At 38.1% G+C, this 11,401-nt stretch overlaps 1 protein-coding gene across 10 annotated transcripts in view; it reads right to left on the reverse strand.

Moving 5' to 3' along the window:
- R3HDM1 (R3H domain containing 1) overlaps positions 1 to 11,392 on the reverse strand; it is an 87,958-nt gene extending 76,566 nt beyond the window's left edge. For 4 of the 10 annotated variants that reach the window (XM_014941161.1, XM_014941165.1, XM_014941160.1 and 1 more), the window contains exon 1: positions 10,909 to 11,183. The gene's annotated coding sequence lies outside the window, so the exon portion shown is untranslated. Of the gene's footprint in view, positions 1 to 10,908; positions 11,189 to 11,248 lie in introns of those variants that run through there. The other 6 variants (XM_014941168.1, XM_014941164.1, XM_014941158.1 and 3 more) reach the window with 5 other exon arrangements.
- Between the last annotated feature and the right edge of the window lie 9 nt (positions 11,393 to 11,401).

Raw genomic sequence — 11,401 nt, forward strand, 5'->3', positions numbered from 1 at the left:
CTAAAAGCAAGAAAAGAGGAAAGGGAGAGGCGTCAAGCTAGAATCACGATGAGCAATTCAGTTGTAATCCCACATTTCTCACTTAGTTCAGTTGTTCCCTGTCCTTTCCCACAAATTAACATTTATTATGTTGCTAGTTATCAGGTGCCTAGACTAAACACCCTTAAGATCACTATAAGCCAAAACCAGACACTTCTTGAAAATAACAACGTAACTCCGGCCTTGTGGAAAGCCTGTGATTTGTCAGGAGTCCTTTCCCTCTGCGTTCTCTCTGTAGTTCCATATACTCTTAAAACATTGCAAACTGGTAGCAATGGTTGCCAGCATGCTTTCATGTCATGAAGCCTGCACAGAGAAAACCCCTAAAGAAATCACAAAACTTCTCATCTCATTAATCCTTAAGTACTTCAGAGGCAAAAGACTAAGGAATGCATTAGTTTAAACCAAGGGAAATGTAAGAGTCTGGACAAAAGTTTGACCACAGTTTGCTAATTCAGCAGAAGCCTTTATTACTCTCCAGAACTCAGAATCTGAAAACCAACAGGTCAGATAAGACAAGAATTACAAGCTTCCTCAGAGCAGGAATTTGTTACCTTCCACCCATTCAGAAAGGAATGACAGTAACTGCAGGGTTGAACCCAACAAATGACAATACAACATGGGAGGAGGATCTGAACCACATATAAAAGGGGCTAGGGAAAGGGCTGCAGCTTTTCTATTGCTTCGTGACAACGGAGAGGATTTAGGAAGTCAAATATTTTTTAACATAGTTTTTCAATTTATTTTTCTTTCAATCTATTTTTCTTTTCCAGACTATCAGCTTTATTCCTCCATTTTGTTCCATAAGTAAATGGTATATATTGTGAGATGAGCATGTTCTACCTAAACCAGTGACAGCTGAAGTTGTGAGAGACTTGTGTTAGCTCTGGCATTAGCAGTTTCAAGGACTTTGTTAACACTACCCCTACTCCCGCCCCAGATTTGGCTAATGTCAACTTCATCAGCACAAAGAAAGATCTTTTTAAATCCCACAGTGTTTAAGGTTAAAAGTCAACAGGGGGAGGGAGCAAAGAGGGAGGGAGAGAGATGGGTAGGAAAGACAGGGAGGGACCCTATGAACACCAGGAGTCAACATCTGATTTTTACTTTCTTGCGTATCTGTACAGTCAAGCATCTCTACAGAAATGATATAATGGTATTAGTAGACCTTAAATGGACTTTAAGTTATAACAGCATCACATTTAATATCTATGACTAGTTTAAAATAAAACAAAAAAAGAACAATTTAACAATTTTCAGTTAATGCCACATATAAGGAGATTATTATTTATTATTTTTTAAACAACTAGGGCTGGGACCTGGAGTAGCCACTTGAGACGCATCCTGCAATAATACAGCTTGGATAGTGGGCTTTGCTAGATAAACAAAAGCTTTTTCATAGATGCAACACTAATTTTCAGAATGTTGCTAGGGCAACAGCAGACTGTAACAAGAATTTCTGAATAATGAGCAGGTGGCAATATACGAAGATCTCAGACTCCAGACTGAATTATTCATACTCCTGAATAGTGAGATTTATAAAAGCAATAGCCTTATTCTGTCATCACAAATGGAAATACTATATGCCCTGTCTAGAATATTTATAAGAGTTCTAAACATGCATCTCTTTATTGCTTTAACATGATACGCAAGGCAAGATCACTAGTCTGAACAAAAGAGGCTCATGGCTCTATTGTAAAGAGACATAAGCAGTTATTTTGCATGAAATAGTTACCCAATCTAAAATAACAGTTTTTCTAAACCAAAGCTAAATCTAATTTTCTAAGATCCTCCTTGTACTGATTCAACAATGGTTCCAGAGGGAAAGGAACAAGTCTTTGCAATTCCGATGCAAGGACCAGATTAACTGAGAAGTAGAGACACTTCATCCATCAAGGACATCCATAGCAAGAATTTTGCCACATACAAAGCGCTATGGGAGGAAGCCTTATGCACAGTCTAGAGATAGTCTGTTAGTGCACTTGAAAAGCAATGGCAGCAAGACTAGGCAAGATTTTTGTTAATTTAACACTTTCAACTCTGGTAAGTCAATACGCCGCTAAAACTTCAGAACCAACAAACTCCTTCATTTGGCTTTCCAACAAAGTCTCCAATTAGCTGGTCAAAAATCATTGCAGTATCTGGATGTGCTGTAACATTCTTCGTTTGCTGAATATGACAGAAGAGAACTCTTTTAATGTATTCTAAGTCTGAAATTGTTCTTCCCTGTGAGTTCACTGAGAAGCAGTAATGAGATATGCAAAAAACCACCCAACAACCTATCACCACCTTTTGGGGCTTTTTGTCACAGATCTCTGTTTTAAACACCAATAAAATAGGAAAATTTGCAATTATCCCAATTTCTGGGAGTCCATGTATTGAGATACAAATTTGTATGTCATAAGATGACTGTATATTAATGTCTGCAGCCACAAACTGCAAATCTGTTTTACAAAGCTGACATTATCAAAAAAGTTGCAAAACCACAGGAAAAGGTAGATAATCTAATTATTTGATATTGTTTTGATAAATGCTCTGCAATTCTTCATGAAGTATCTCTATTTACTAAGCGCAATTGTCTCAGTTTAGCTGATTTTCAGTTGATGTGCATTCATTTCAGGAGAAGCCCTGGAACAAGCTACACATTAAATTGTCTTGTCATCATGGGTGACAGCTGTACAGATCTGAATACCCCACGGACAGCTAGAACTAGTTTTTAAAACTGAAGTTCATCCAGTGAAATCTTACAACAATAAGTTGACATCTGGTCAAATTTTACCAGCAAAGCCTTCCATGTCAGCAAAGTTTCTTGAATTAGGTTACAGCTAAACCAGTTTTCTGCGGAATCCACAATTCAAGAAGAATGTTGAGTGCAGACAGTCTAACTCACAGAAGATTAAAGTATCTGATTCTTACAGCTAGTCTTCCTGCATTGTTTATAAATGAGCTACTGTCCTTTGCAGCAGCTTCAGCCTAAATGCGTTTAAGATCCAGCACCGAGCAGCACCCTGCATTGCAGCTGAATCTTGGAAATTCTTTTGTTTAACTTACTGGTCAAAGGGAGGCCAGAAGACAATTGCTTCAGTAATATGACGGCTTCATCCAAGAGCTGTTTAAGCATGACTTTGTATCTCTAAACTGAAAATCCTGGTAAAAAGTAAAGCAGAGTAAAATCAGCATCTTGCTTCTTCCTAATGAACACTTCTGAAAGCACATCAGCAGAACAGCAGCTTAATTGTCTGGACCCAAGCACAGAGGAAATGGAGAACTGATTCTTCCTTTCCCCAACTGAAAAAAAAAAAGCATCATTTTCTGCCACTTTACTAATCATACCTGTAAAAGGTATCTTTTAAAAAGTAGAGGATTCAATCAAGGAAGCAAAGCTAACTTTTGCACTAAGTACCATTTTTTTCTTTGCAATGGCATATTCTCCTCTTTCATGGTACGATCACCAAAACAAGAGGCCATGTGTTGAAGAAACTCAGCAGGATCAAACATCGTATCTTCTCTTTAGAGGGGAAGGAAGAAGGAAAAGTAAACTTAATGAAGATTTGCCCTATAGCATGATGTATATTTTTATAAAAACTGAACAAGACAGGTCTTTCTTAGACCTTTATTATGTCCTGTTATTAGATGGTACATGTGGCTGTAGTAGATAATAGGTAGATAGGACAACTTAAGCTAGAGGAAAACGCCACAAAAACTTGCATCTATGAGGTTGCCGCAGTCAGCCATAGTACTGGAGGCCAGGAGGCATCACAGAACCAGATTTTACGACTGCTACTGAGCAGGAAAGAAGACAGCTAGCAATTTAATTAACATTAAGATACGGTTTGACACAGTTATGAAAGGATTATATTCTGTAATAAGAAGGAAGTGGACTAAAGGACACACAGAGTCTCTCCTTTCAGTAGTCAGGCACTTCCATGCAGTGTACAGTGCATTACATTGCATACTTGTCCACAAACATTCCATTATTTTACTGATAATTACTGTTATTTAATACCAGAATACCTGGATGGCCTAAACCCAGTGGGAGTCAACTGAAAATTTGTTCATCCAACTATCAATTAGCCTGGTAAGATGCCTTTTTACTATCAGCAAGAATTTTTCCTCAAAATTAAAAGAAACTGGAGAATGTCTACTTACTGTACTTTATTTCTAAAAATTTTGAAGAATAGTTTAAAATCAATTTTATGTCCTCCAACATTTTGTATGAAAGGCTATCTTATAGCATCAAGTATAAGGAAGATGGATTCTCTCACATAGTAGTCATGCCTACACTTAACCTATGTATAATACTTCGGCATTCTGAATTCAAACAGTTTAAAAGTTTTAGAATCACTGCTGTTATAACCATGTAAGTGCAGCAGAGGCAGACATGAATAAAATACGGATACAGAAAACAACTACTGACAGTGCAAACATAAGAGTTTAATAAGTTATGAGCAGTATTAAAGCTGAATGCCTGTTAAATTCATGCATGAGGACTTTCTTGTCATATCAAGAGGTAGTCAGCTGCCAAGATACAACACAAATCTACAGGAGACTCTGCTGCCTTTCTGGAGCAGCAATATCTTGTCTTGAAGACAAGATATTTAGCTGGTCAACTAAGAATCCCATCAGATCACTCAGATCTGAGGCAAGCAACAGGTTTGCCTGTCACCACAGGTCTAAAACATGCCTGAATTCACACATTGTCTGATCAGAGCTGAGAAAATCTTTTCAAAGTCTCCTATCCCCAATTATTCCACGTGTTAAAAATGGGCTAAACTTTTTTCTGCTTAAAATTAGCCTATATATCATTGCATATTGGAAGACTGGACCAGAAAAAGAGATACTGAGAGAATACCTACACACTTACAATTCTCGATCTCTATGGAACATTGTCATTTTAAGCCTTCACACTGCTATGGACCAAGAAAGATAGACACATAAACCCAGTTTCTAACATTGTCCAATATTTCAACAGAAAAGGCCAGATAAAAAGCTGATTGTATTCTGAGCTGGGACAGCTTCGCTACTATTGTAATACGCAAGTCTTAATAAGGGCTACTGCTCTTTATGCTTTTCAAATTAAACTTTACAGTGTCAGTAAAGGCAAGATTAAGTAACAACTAATGGGATGTCATCACACCTAATGATGAACAGCCAACTGTTGGAATATCATACATTGCAATAATTGGGTTATCCCAGTAACATAATTTATTCTGTTCACATTACTGCTTTAAGACTTTAGCCTAAAGGTACCATTCAGGGCTCAGAAATATTAGTCAAAACAAGGCATTACTTTTTACACCAGTTGAAGGCTCTTCTGTATTGAAATTGTTACTAGTTAATTGTTACAGTCTGGACTCAGTTGTTTCTCCCAGTAACAAGAATGCCCACATCAATACAGGCATTCCTCTCCAGAAGCCATTATTTGAAAACAGAGAGGGCAATAGAACCTGTGTAGTGTTACCACACAAAGCATTAGGATGAAAATCATAGCATTTTCATAAATTAACACAATAGTTTGTGTGAAAGATTCATATCCATTTACTAGACCACAAGTCTAACCAAAAGGCATTAGTATTCCTGTGGCAGCCTCTATAAAGTCATTTAATAGCTTTGCAGGTCCTCTTCCTCCTCCCAATCCACGCCACAAGGATGACACCTCAGAGCAATACTGGTACCGGCTTGTGGTACAGCTTTAAACCCTTGAAAGAGCAATTTATTTTTCCATGGCAATAATGCAATGTGCAATGAAACACACACCTAGAATACCTTTTAGAGTTTATTTGCAATGAAAATACATTAAAGATGACTTTGATGTGCTTAAAACAAAAAAGAAACCACAACACCTAAACTAAGAGACTAATCAGTTATAAACTTCCTTGCAATTAAAAATCAAAGACTCATTATTGCCAATTCTAACTGTAGAACCACTATCAGCAGATACTATGAGTATCCAATTATTCATTTTACCACAGTTTCTTCCACTGAAATATACACACAAAAAACTGAGTCAGTTTCCCTTAGAAAGCCATTAGGCAAAAGTTCTAGTTCAGGAGTAGTTTGACATCTCAAGTGTAAGAAGGGTAAGGATGCATCAGCTCAAAAAGCCAAGTTTTATTCTGAGTCAAGGTACCAACACTCTATGTAGCTATGCTAACCAATCAACCTACTTTTAAGAGAAGACAGATATTGGCAAGGGTTTGGTTCTTGCTTTAAGTTATGGAATAGATTCAATAGATTGCAGAAGAAAGGGAGAAAAAGAATCTAATCCTGGCAGCATGTTTTACTCTTTAAACACCTACAGAGAACATTGAACCTGAAATCTAGCTCTTCATCCAAAAGATAGAGGGATTCATAATGCTTTAAAGGAAATAGGCTTTTTACTGTACCTTCTGTTGAAAAGCTCCGAGTCACACTGTGATAACATGGACAAGAATTCCCCACAAACCAATTTACTGATTTTGCTACTGCATCATTTGGGCACAAAACCTGAACATATGATCAAAGCTTAAGTTTTAAGTGCCAACAATTTTCCAGTGCCTCTCAGAACTCCTACTGTATCTCCACGAGAACATACCAAATTATTCTGAGCTCACTTAGAATATGAAAGCAGATGGAAATCTTCTTGTGGATCCAGCATGCTGGTCAACAATGCAACTGCTCCCAGCTACTCACCACCAGTAGGTTTTTACACTCAAAGCTCTGACATCAAAAAGGACTGTGAGAACACTCCTCAATCTGCTGTTGGCAGAAGCTCTTGAATTAGTTCAAACTTCCCTCACCAGCTGCACACCAAGAGCCTTTCCTAGATTCAGCTACAGTAAAGTCACTGATCTCACTTCCAGTCACCATTTCCTCCATCTGCCAGTTAAACTGCTCCTGTGAGCCTCCCTATACATGTTTCAATTTCACAGAATAAGAGACATCTTACAGAGCTGAAAGCGAAACGTTCAGAAACTCCTCGCAATAACAGCTCATTTAACAGATCACAGGGAGCTATAAAGGTTATGAACAAAAAACTAAGGATATATCAATACGAAGGCCTCTTTCACAAAGACAGGTATTTGCAAGGAGCACATCTATTTATACCCCCTTCACCATAACATAAAATGGTTTAGTTGGACACTAACAGAAAGCTATGACACCTCACTCAGCTGCGAACATACTTCTTCAAAACAATTATGGTAGTTTAACTGCTAGCTGAACATACACAACATTTTTCAGAAAAATACAAAACTCAGCACCAGGTCTTTTCTAAGACTGGTCAGCTAAACCAAACACAACAATGACACCTTCTACATTTATGCCTTTTAGAGGTTATTTTTTGGCCCAGTAACACAAGTTATCCAAAACAATGCTTTCAATATGAAGGAGCCACCATGCTCTGCTATTCAGTCATAGCTTTAATGATATTTAAGGTGCTTGTCCTGACAAGCTTCAGCATTCAGACCATTCTATACACATGAACGGACAAAGACCTTTCATAAACGGCAGTACAAACTTCCTAACAAATGAACTTGTGGAGGTGGTAGAGGAAAGAGTTGAAAGTGTTCCACAAAATTCTGTTTTATACACAAATTTTTGAGTTATATATTAGAGAACAACAATAACTGATGTTGGGAAAGAAAGAAAAGAACAGAAAATCTTAGCAGCAGACGAACAAAGACAGATGAACAACACAGTATATAAATGTCTATGCAAAATGAATGGCTGCAGAGACATGATGCCCCATTCCCTTCTGGAGATGAAAGATAAAGGATAGAAAGGAAACCCTTGAACAAGCATCCCATAGCCATGCCCTTCAAATCTACAGTTTGCTTCAGCAGCCTGGATACAAACATACAATAGCCAAATATAATATCCTTGGAAACTTAATTCTATATATTGGATAAGAGTTCATATCATAAAATGACACATTGACAGGACTCTCATAATACATACATTAAACTGCAGGAGACTAACATGCACAAGAGTAGCAGTGGAAGCTGTTCTGTAATTAAGGCTGCTGAGCTTCCATCAATCTGGTTTCAGACATTATTTCCTCTAAAGCACTCTTTCAAAAAGTTATGAAATCAAAATAAGATTACAGGCAGGCTGAAAGTACAATTTTCGCAGCAATATTTAATCATAATCTGTTGCTGACTTATGATCTCCTAGAAATAGAGCTTTCCAATTCCACTTTCAAAAAAATCTCTTAACATTGTTATATAGCACCTCAAAAAGGAGCCAACAAAGAAACACATAAAACCTTCTTTAATGTGCTCACATAGATGTTACCTATCATCCAGAGTAAGCAGGATAGCTGCTTCTTGCCTGAAGAGCATGGTGTGAATAACCTTAATATTCAGGTTTTGCATTGCCAAATAGCTCAACTTTCCATTACTAAAAAGGCTCAATTCGGAATGCAGCATTTAACAAAAGCCCCTGGGTCATTCCTATCCAGTCACTACCAGGTGGAATGTATATGGGAAAACTGAAAGCTTCACTGGGCTCCCAAACCCCAACACTCCTGCAGCCCCTCCAACCTAGTGGTGCCAGGATTACAGAACGCCCTACCACTTCTATGAAAGCTCCTCAGATGTCATACCCATCAACTACAGCATTTTGCATGTACTGGCTATTGCTTAACTCTCTTCACATCCATGAAGTAAGAAGAATAAGAGTATGCTGGAAAATTTCAGAATCTATACAGTTCCATAGTAAGTTTATTGGCTATCACTAATCAGGACACAGAAAGTTGGTTCAATTTTAATGCAGGTAGTAAAAGTTATAGCACAGAGTTGTCTAGCTCACCAAAACTGAACAATGTTATCAATATAATAAGTTGTGTGCTTTTTTTTTAATGGAATGTATGCTACATTGAAGCCCATTCAAAGTTTATATTGCTCCATTAACAATCTGACAACCCACTCCTAATGAACATGCTGCCAGAAGTCCCGTTTTTTCCCAAAGAGCCCCAAAAATGCAACTGTATCATCTACTTTTAAAAGCCTAGAATACATTTCCAGTTTCAAGGTACTGTGTCATTGTATTTAAAAAGATGTGGTACTACATTTCTTAGACAAATTAACTCTGAAGAGAAGTAAATGTGTGAAAAACGGTGATACAAAGATATACAAACTTAACCTAGGCTATTAGAGCAAACTGACAGCACTTTTCAACTGAATAAAACACAAAACCATGGCATTTGTGTTTCATACCCAGGGATCTACCTAAAGCACTTCACCTAGACCATCCAGCTAGTTTGAAGCAGATTCACAGACTTTAAGCAAGCAGTATAAAATAAATAAGATTATGATGTAAGGCAAATACATTGAAACATCAGAAGGAATGAAAAACAAAAACTAAATACAAGTTAAAGGGAGGAAGAAAAGCATAGACAGAACTTCACTTAAGACAAGAAGAGGAAAGTAGTAGTATCTGTCTCCTTGGGTTTTCCTTCATTATTGCTCCATACACACAGACAAAAGTAAAATATCAAAGGACCACTGCAACAGATTCAAGTAACACAAGAGTAAAATATCATCAAAGGACCACTGCAACAGATTCAAGTAATTCAGCCTTCCCAAACCTTTACCAAATAGTTTCTGGAAAACTGCTAACAAAACTAGCCCAGTCCACCGCATACCCTTTAAAATTACTGCTATTTAGTCAATTCAGCCTTCCCAAACCTTTACCAAATAGTTTCTGGAAAACTGCTAACAAACCTATCCCAGCACACTGCATACCCTTTAAAATTACTGCTATTTAGTCAAACCCATTTTTACCCCTGAGAAAAGTAGTAGTTGATACCTTGATAGCAATTTACAGCTTTGTAAATTAAAAAGAGAGCAATGGTATTACAAGTACTATGTTTTTGACCATCCGAGATTTACAAGACACAACAAGTCTTTACGTTATTTTTACCACTGGAGCTTTTTTTTTTTAATTGAGTGATAAGTTACAGATTTTCTACAAAATACAGTAAATTCCGTGATGTCGAGGGTTTGTGTAAAACAAGCGCTTAATATTAGCTGTCTGCCAATAATGTTACCATTTGTAGAAACAAATGCAAGACTGTAAAAAAAATTATGCTTCCATTGCCATTCATCCTGAATAGCAAGTTGTTCAGCTAAAACCTTTCGAAAAAATTTCACAACGTCATTTTTTGTTGTTTTCACTTAAATAATAAATTCGTATTCCTAATCTAACATTCACAAGAAATACCGCACTGTAAGACTGCTACGAGCACGTCTTCTGCTTGGTATTCAAACAAAAAGCAAGTCTCAAGTACGATACTCCTTGTAGAAAACATGATATGAGAAAGTAACCCTGATGAAAATTGCAAGTTAATGCCTTGATATAAAAAGGCTAGCATTAGATACTCTGTTAGAGAAAAGAAAAAAACACAACCCCACGTTCCCTATTCTGCATTAGGCACATGAGATCGCTCTAATTTCAAGCTAATAAAAAAAAGGGCATCAATATTAAAAATTAAAACAATTACCAAAGCACTCCAAATCACCACACACTTTTGTAGATTATATTATCTGACAATGCACCTTAAACAGAGCATTCATCACTCATTTTAGTTTTTTCCATCACCTACCTAATCCAGCTTTCTATAGAGAACACACAAATCCACCAACCTGTATCTTGAACTACAAGCTTAATTACAAAAAAAAGAATTCATGCAAATCTCTTACTGTGAATAATCTGATTTTTTCTTAAACTCAATGTAGGAAACAGCTATGCCTCACTTCTTTTTCTGGCTCATTCTGTCTCGCTCATGAAGTGCAACCCTTCTTCAGTGGCAAAAACCCATTTGAAAATGTTATTAAAAGAGACTGTAAAAACCAGGCTGTGACATAGTTTGCTCTCAATTCTACTTACACTTTGGATTATAGCATACTAGATATATCCACATGTAGAATTGTCCAACATGCGGCAGAAAAAAAAAGAAATAAAATAACAGATTAACAACCCTCTTCCAACACTATAATAGGCAGCACGAATGTAAGATTTTTTTCCCCAAGACAACATAAGAGGAGGTCTAAATAGGAAGCTGCGATAGCCGATAGGAGCGCAGCACGCGTACAGGCAGCTACGGGTAACCCGTGGGGCTAAACCCGAAAAACCCACCCCTGCAGCACTTCCAGCCCACCCCGGCACCCCTACAGCCCGCCGCCCGAAGGGCTCGGAGGGTTCCTGGGGCCACCGAGCGGCTCCCTACCCCCGGCCCGCATGGAGAGCGCTTGCCCAGGCACCAACATCCTCCGCCGAGACCCCAGGCCGGGGCGGCGCAGGGCTGCGGCAGGCCGAGGGCGCAGCCCCGGGGGCCGACCGGCGGCTCCGGGCCGCCGTGGCCGTGCCGTGCCCCGCTCCA

The sequence above is a fragment of the Calidris pugnax genome, unplaced genomic scaffold (genome assembly GCF_001431845.1).
Source record: "Calidris pugnax isolate Ruff unplaced genomic scaffold, ASM143184v1 scaffold60, whole genome shotgun sequence".
In the NCBI taxonomy this organism is placed as follows: domain Eukaryota; kingdom Metazoa; phylum Chordata; class Aves; order Charadriiformes; family Scolopacidae; genus Calidris; species Calidris pugnax.